This window comes from Phaethon lepturus, unplaced genomic scaffold, assembly GCF_000687285.1.
Source record: "Phaethon lepturus isolate BGI_N335 unplaced genomic scaffold, ASM68728v1 scaffold15350, whole genome shotgun sequence".
In the NCBI taxonomy this organism is placed as follows: Eukaryota; Metazoa; Chordata; class Aves; order Phaethontiformes; family Phaethontidae; genus Phaethon; species Phaethon lepturus.
The window spans coordinates 77947-85132 of NW_010509938.1; the positions used below are offsets into that span (position 1 = coordinate 77947).

Genomic DNA, 7186 nt, shown 5'->3' on the forward strand with positions numbered 1-7186 from the left:
CATCAGAGACACTGCACATTCAACGGGTGTATACTTTCTGACAGAACCACTGATTATTGTTGATTAGCCCATATAATTTGGATTATGTTGCATTTACCGTCCTTTATCTAATATTCACAGTTCTTTCCAAACCCCTTTTGTACACCATGATAAGAAGATAGATAAACAGGAAAAAATGCAATACAGATCAACTGTATGGAGAAATATATCAGTAACGAACAAAAACTAAAATAGCAATAACAAAACATACAAATATGCATTCTATACATACACACATGGAGAAAGAGAGGTTATATTTTGCAGGAATTACGGGATTTTGATTTTCTATCTATTGTAAAACAGATTCCTTTTAAGAAAGCAGTAAAAATAATTGCTTGAATAATGATTAGCCCTAACCACCTTTTGTATTTTCTGGAGTAGCTGCTGTCACTGTTGGTGATACAACAGCTCCTTGAATAAAAATAGGAGGACAAAAGGAGATAACCAATACAACAGAGGTAGGAATAAAGCATCAGGGTCCACGTTGTAAGAAGAAGGAAGGAAGGAAGGAAAATACTCAACTCCCTTCCTTAAAAGGAAGGAAACACTCAGTACTGAATTAGGACAGTGTCAGCTGAGCTGAGTAGGATCAGATATACAATGCACAAGAGAACCCTCCTGCTGTGCAAAAGAGCAGACACCAGAGATATCTAACACTGGGATGCATTTGTTTTTTGTTCACAGACTTCTTATGTGTGTCCTGTGAGACAAAAAGACACACAAGTATCTTTCTGAATATTCTCAAAGTAGGAGAAGATGGGCTGTGCTCTTAGCTAGCTGTGCTGGTTGGGTTATACTGGAAGATCCTCACAGGTACCTGTTTAAAATATCATCCTCTGTCCAGCCAATATGTTTGCCACAGTAAAAACAGGAAGTGAGGGAAATCTTGGAGGGTAACTGTTGCACAATATTAGTAATAATCTAAGTGAAACTGTACAAATAGCAAAGTCTAATCTGCCAAAAGCACTCAATAGACAAGTAATAGATGCTTTTAATAGCTTTAATTAAACTTACTTTGAGATAAGTACATTTGCAGCTCTTTTGGAGACCAGGAGATCTCTCCATATACCTTTGCTATGATTTTATGATTTGCATGTTATGAACACAATTATTCACTAATCAATACCTTGGTTACAGCACGAGGCATCGGACAGGGTAAGGACCCTGCTCGTCTGGGCACTGCCCAGCTGCTCCAGAAACAATCCCAGCTGAAATTCACTCATAAATTCAGTGAAACCATACAGTTGTTCACCAAACCGTGCTTAGTTCAAATTAAGGTATCAAGAGCTAACTGTTCCTAAAGGAAGCCATTAGCCAGCAGATGCCCATTGTCCCTAAAGAAAACAACCATCATATTCATGTCAAGAGGGATGAGACACAAGGTTTTAAGCTCAATGGGTGGGGCATAGCAGCCAATTTGATTGGCTCTAAGGCTCCCAGTTGCAGAATATACAGGGTGTAAATACACAATGTGAGGCACTTGCCTAGCTGCAGTCTCAAGGGCTGAGCTGGTGAAGGGAGACTGTTCCTGGGCTGGAGGTGGGGGAGATGGATGTCGCTTCAATATGATTTTTGTGGAAACCAAGGAGAGGTCTTCTGGGGCACAGAGGCGCCTGCAGGGTTCCTGCCAGGGACAAACTTTATTCATGCTCAGCCCTGGAGGGATACAAAGAAAGGATTCCTGTAAACAAGGAAATTTCTCTAGCAAGTAATTGCCTTGTGTCACCAGTTTTTCACTCTGAAGGAAACAGTCCCATCAGAGTCAGAACGGTGTTAACCGCTCAGGCTGGTGAGGCAAAATCATGTGGGCCGATTCTCTTATAGCTGACAAAGGTATTTGGGAAAAAAACCTTACAAGAATTAAAAACATTTCTTAAAACTCAACATTGGTTTTAACCTGCCTGGATAGGGAGAGACAAACATACCTTATTCATGGCAAGCTCTTATTCCAGATGTTCTTTTGAGGTTGGAGAGAGTTTTAATTTAGCTTTTCTCCAGGAGACTCTCCACGGTCCCTTTCCTGGTCTCCAAGGTGATGAAAGAGAGGAAGCCCCAGACCGTGTGTCTCAGCTGTCTGGGAATAAGAAATGCCACATTCTTATGAGCAGTCTTGAATTCATAGGCTTAAGAAAGTCATATATGAGCAACTAATGCTCAATGGTTTATCTAAAGTGAAGCACTAAACTTCTTGTCTTTCCCCATCGTTAATACTATTACCTTTGTCAGTTTGCTTGTAAGTCTCAAAACAACTTTATGAACTTTCTTTTCAGAAAGAGAAAAATCTCAAACTCCTTTTGTCACTTCCTGTAGTGAGCCTTGCAAAACCAAAATTTTTGGCTCACTCATCCAAATTTACTACGTAAGCTTTATTTTTATACTGACCATAACAAACATGGGCAGGCTGAACCACTTTCTGACAACAGAAGCACAAGATTGCAAAAGAGAAACTATGAAACCTATGAGTTTTTCTCCTTTTACTATATTGTTTTTATTCTCAGCCAAATACCAGTACAGTCTTTGCATCAGAATAGACTGGATCACTATTATACTTGTCCTCAAACTTTATCCTGTTTCTCAGTATTGAAAGAACAGAAGGTATTGCAAGTTATGTGCAGCAGGTTCATGACAAATTTGCTAGAATGCCGGATATTCAAATTTCTATTTGTGTTTGAAATACACGTGTACTTTACGTGGGAGTTTAAGGCATATTGGCTCTGCTTAGTTCAAGGTAAATTGCATCAGTTTCTCACTATCATCTGGAGCACTAAACCAATCCATCAATGTGAAACAACAAACCCCTTCACCTGTGCAAACTACAAGGCAGCAAGAAGAGATTCTCCCAGAAAAAGTGTAAGAGTTCTGTTCTTTTAATCTCTCTGCCAAATCTGTAGTTGAAAATAACTATGACCTGTATTACTATGTTCATTTATAAACAGATTGTGCAGAAGTATGGAGTATGAATTAAGTAAATCACAAGACCCATCAGGGGTAGCTAGAAGAGACATTTGTCTTATTACCATACATAATTATGTTATTGGGGAATGCCGTCTTTTGGATGCTTGATCTCCTATGCACAGCTGATGCAATTCAAATGTGCTATCTTTGATCTAAATGGATTATGCATTTGCAATACCTACCTTGGAGATAATGAAAGAAAAAATTAATACACTTCCGTGTTGTGTAAGATGCGCGTAAGGAATTGTCCTCTATTTTTCCACATCTTACATGTTTTTTGGTCCCTTGCCTGTTTCCAGCCTGTGTGGATAACTGAGACATCCCTTGTGTCAGGTCTTAGAAGAGTAAGCAAGATTGTTGAGGGGAATGAAGCAGCGATTGTACCATTCTTCACTTTCCTTTCTGTCTCAGCAGAGAGTTCCTAGGCCCCCATGGAGCTCCTTATTCCTGTATGCAGGAGTATGAGAAGTGGGAAGATATCCAGTTATTTTTTGACCTAATTGTGCTGTCATTCTCCATTGACCTCCTAGCTGATGATAATGGTCAACCTGGATCATATTAGCTGATATTACAAGGCAGGGTGTTGGATACCACTGGATGCTGTGTTGATAAATATTTCCTTGCCATGTATTCCAACAGGGTCCATCCTTAAAACATAGTTACACCAATGCCATTTTCAAATTTCTGTTGCACTTGACAGTCAGACTGGCAACTGTCGAAACTCAACTCCATGAAAAAAAAATCAAAAATTGTTGCCTGCTCTTCCAAACACTTGAGAAATCGATATGAAAGTATATATAATGTACTGATATAGTTTGTGTCTTATGTAGACTCCGTACTAAGTTACTACCTGAGATTTATTTTCTATTTGTGTAAACATTAATAATTTACGCATTTTTCTGGAATAATTATTTTTTCAGGACAATGTCACCCATACCCATTTATTTACTGAGATTTTTACTACCTAGGTTACTAAAAGGATCTTCATTTATATGCAGAACTATAATCTATTTAGATTTGAAATACCTCTAATATATGGTGGGGTAAAGGGGAAATCACACTATCCCTTGAATTACGTGGTCCGGGATATGCAAACCTCAGACAATTAAGAAGAGAGTAAATGATGCTATCAGTGGTGTGGTGGGTTCAGTGGCATTTGCTTAAGATGACCAGTGTCATTATGAGTGGATACAAAATTATTATAGAACTCTGTAAAGAGAGATGATTGACATTTTTAAGTACTCATTTGCTAAGTAGTAAATATAAAGAAGCAGATAATTAAGTTTAAAGGGTATTTTCAAACCATAACATTAAGAAGATTAAGAGGTTAAATGTTAACCTGACTGTAAATCCCTCCATTATGTCTTTCTACAAACAAGAGTGTCTGCATTTTAACCATTCAGTGTCGTTCAGTGCATCAGCCATTCAATGTGACTGCATTACATATCACAGACTAAAACAAAAATCCCAAATTAACTCATTAAAAATGTAAATAAGAGTTTAATCCTAATTTACATATATTTTTATACCCCAAACCCCCAGCTCCCACCCCAAAAAAGATACACTTCAGTCACTTTATGAAAGCCATTTAGGACTTCATTTATATGGAGGACATTGATGTTATGGATAACATGTTTAAAGCCTTGAAATGCACCGAATTTAGAACTGAACCTCATTTACACTCAGAAAGGCCAACAGCGTCCTGGCCTGTATCAGAAATAGTGAGGCCAGCAGGAGTAGGGAAGTGATCGTGCCCCTGTACTCGGCACTGGTGAGGCCGCAGCTTGAATCCTGTGTTCAGTTTTGGGCCCCTCACTACAAGAAGGATGTTGAGGTGCTGGAGCGTGTCCAGAGAAGGGCAACGAAGCTGATGAGGGGTCTGGAGCACAAGTCTTATGAGGAGCGGCTGAGGGAACTGGGGTTGTTCAGTCTGGAGAAGGGGAGGCTGAGGGGAGACCTTATCGCTGTCTACAGCTACCTGAAAGGGGGTTGTGGTGAGGTGGGTGTTGGCCTCTTCTCCCAAGTAACTAGTGACAGGACGAGAGGAAATGGCCTCAAGTTGCACCAGGGGAGGTTTAGATTGGATATTAGGAAAAATTTCTTCACTGAGAGGGTGGTCAGGCATTGGCACAGGCTGCCCAGGGAGATGGTGGAGTCGCCATCTCTGGAAGTGTTCAAAAAACATGTGAATGTGGCGCTTCAGGACATGGTTTCGTGGTCATGGTGGCATTGGGTTAATGGTTGGACCTGATGATCTTGAAGGTCCTTTCCAACCCTAGTGATTCTGTGATTCTGTGATTCTGTGAATCCGGCCTGTCCAGATCCAACTGAAGACCTTTCCTATCCTCAAGCAGATCAACACTCCCACTCATCTGCAAACTTTCTGAGGGTGCACTCGATCTCCTTGTCCAGATCATTGATAAAGACATTAAACAGAAGTGGCCCCAATACTGAGCCCTGGGAACACCACTTGTGACTGGCTGCCACCTGGATTTAACTCCATTCACCACAGCTCTTCTGGGCCCAGCCATCCAGCCAGTTTTTTATCCAGCAAAGAGTACACCCGTCCAAGTCATGAACATCCCATTTCTCAAGGAGTATGCTGTGGGAAATGTTGTCAAAATCTTTATTAAAGTCTAGGTAGACAACATCCACAGCCTTTCCCTCAGCCACTAAACAATTCACCTTGTCACAGAAGATCAGGTTGGTCAAGCAGGACCTGTCTTTCATAAACCCATTCTGACCAGGCCTGACCACCTGGTTGTCCTGTATGTGCCACATGATGGCTCTCAAGACAATCTGCCCCCTTAACCTTACTTACTTCTTACTTCTTTCTTACTTTATCACTGGCTATGCTTTTGCATATGTTACTGCTGAAAGTCCTGATATGAAAAATTCTGAGAGTCGCTATCTTGGACGTCTTCCAGCTCAACCCAAGGAGCCTGCTCAGAGATGGAAAGTCATTTGCCTCCACTTTGACGAGCCCATTCTAAGATGACAGCATCTGGATTGGCACCACACAGCTGTTTCCTTCTTCACTGCCAATTTCTTTTTGTGGTCTTTGTAAAATAAGGAGGAAAAAATAACCAACTGAGAAGCATTTACACCAAAGTATCTTAAGCCTATTATATCATGAGCAGAAAAAGAAAAAGGGACAAGCAGACAATCTTTCTCTTTTTTTTTCCTCCAAACATTTCCTTTCAGATGTCCCTTTGAAGTCACAGGCTTATAGCATGAGTGACTGAGAGCAAGGAGCTGTGAAATGCACCTTTGAGCCATTGATTTCTCAAAGAGTATCACAAGGCATATATGACTGGAGTACAAGACATCTGCAAATCAGCGTGGCGTTATTGAAGCTGTGTTCAGCCTCAAACTCTAGGAGTGGCAGAGAACCAACAACTTCAGCAATGGAAAATCATTTTTCCCATCCTGATTCTGCCTTCTCACTTGGGGGGTGTCTCATTGCTACTGTGTGCAGTGAATGTGTTGGTGTAATATGCTTATGAAGAAATAGTTGAACATACACATATATTCTACATATAATATAATTATTTATTATATCTACATAAATTAGATATAATTACTGCCATTTTCTGCTCCACTCAGCCCTGTTATTGCTCTGCTATTGCTGGATACTTTTGTATTGTTAAAAATATACTGCTACTTCTCTGCTGTTGTAAGGTCGTCCCTTCAAACTACCCTCACAATACACCACTCTTTATAGTTACTAAAAACAATTCCTGCTCAGATGGATCTGACTCACTTCATAATCAAACACGCAGATGGGCAGAACACATCAGTCCGGACTGATTATGTCTCCTGATTCTCCACTCACAGGTCTCCTGCATTTCTCATCCAAAACAATTTCCATTACTTCTCTTACACAAAGGGTATTATATAAAGGATACTGCACCCCAGTGATCATTCTCAAAAAGGGAGCAAAACTGATGATTTTAGAGTAGTCAGTACAGTTTCTAACAAACTTCAGAGGAAAGCTGGTGAAGGTTAGGACTCTTTCTCTAAGTTGTCTGGTAGACCCACTGATCAGCCGCACCCCCAGTATTCTTCACAAGTGGGAGGGCAGCACCATAGTGTGTCATGACAGCATCGCTCCCTGCTAGACCCGCTAAGAGGTTTATATGGGACTGCACGAACCTCTTTGGCTTTCTGCATTTCGAAGTGCTCAGGGAAA

At 40.6% G+C, this 7186-nt stretch overlaps 1 protein-coding gene across 1 annotated transcript in view; it reads left to right on the forward strand.

Moving 5' to 3' along the window:
• Positions 1–2808: 2808 nt before the first annotated feature.
• CHRM2 (cholinergic receptor, muscarinic 2) overlaps positions 2809–7186 on the forward strand; it is an 18817-nt gene continuing 14439 nt past the window's right edge. Inside the window, exon 1 of the mRNA XM_010291259.1 lies at positions 2809–2889. The gene's annotated coding sequence lies outside the window, so the exon portion shown is untranslated. The remainder of the gene's footprint in view (positions 2890–7186) is intronic.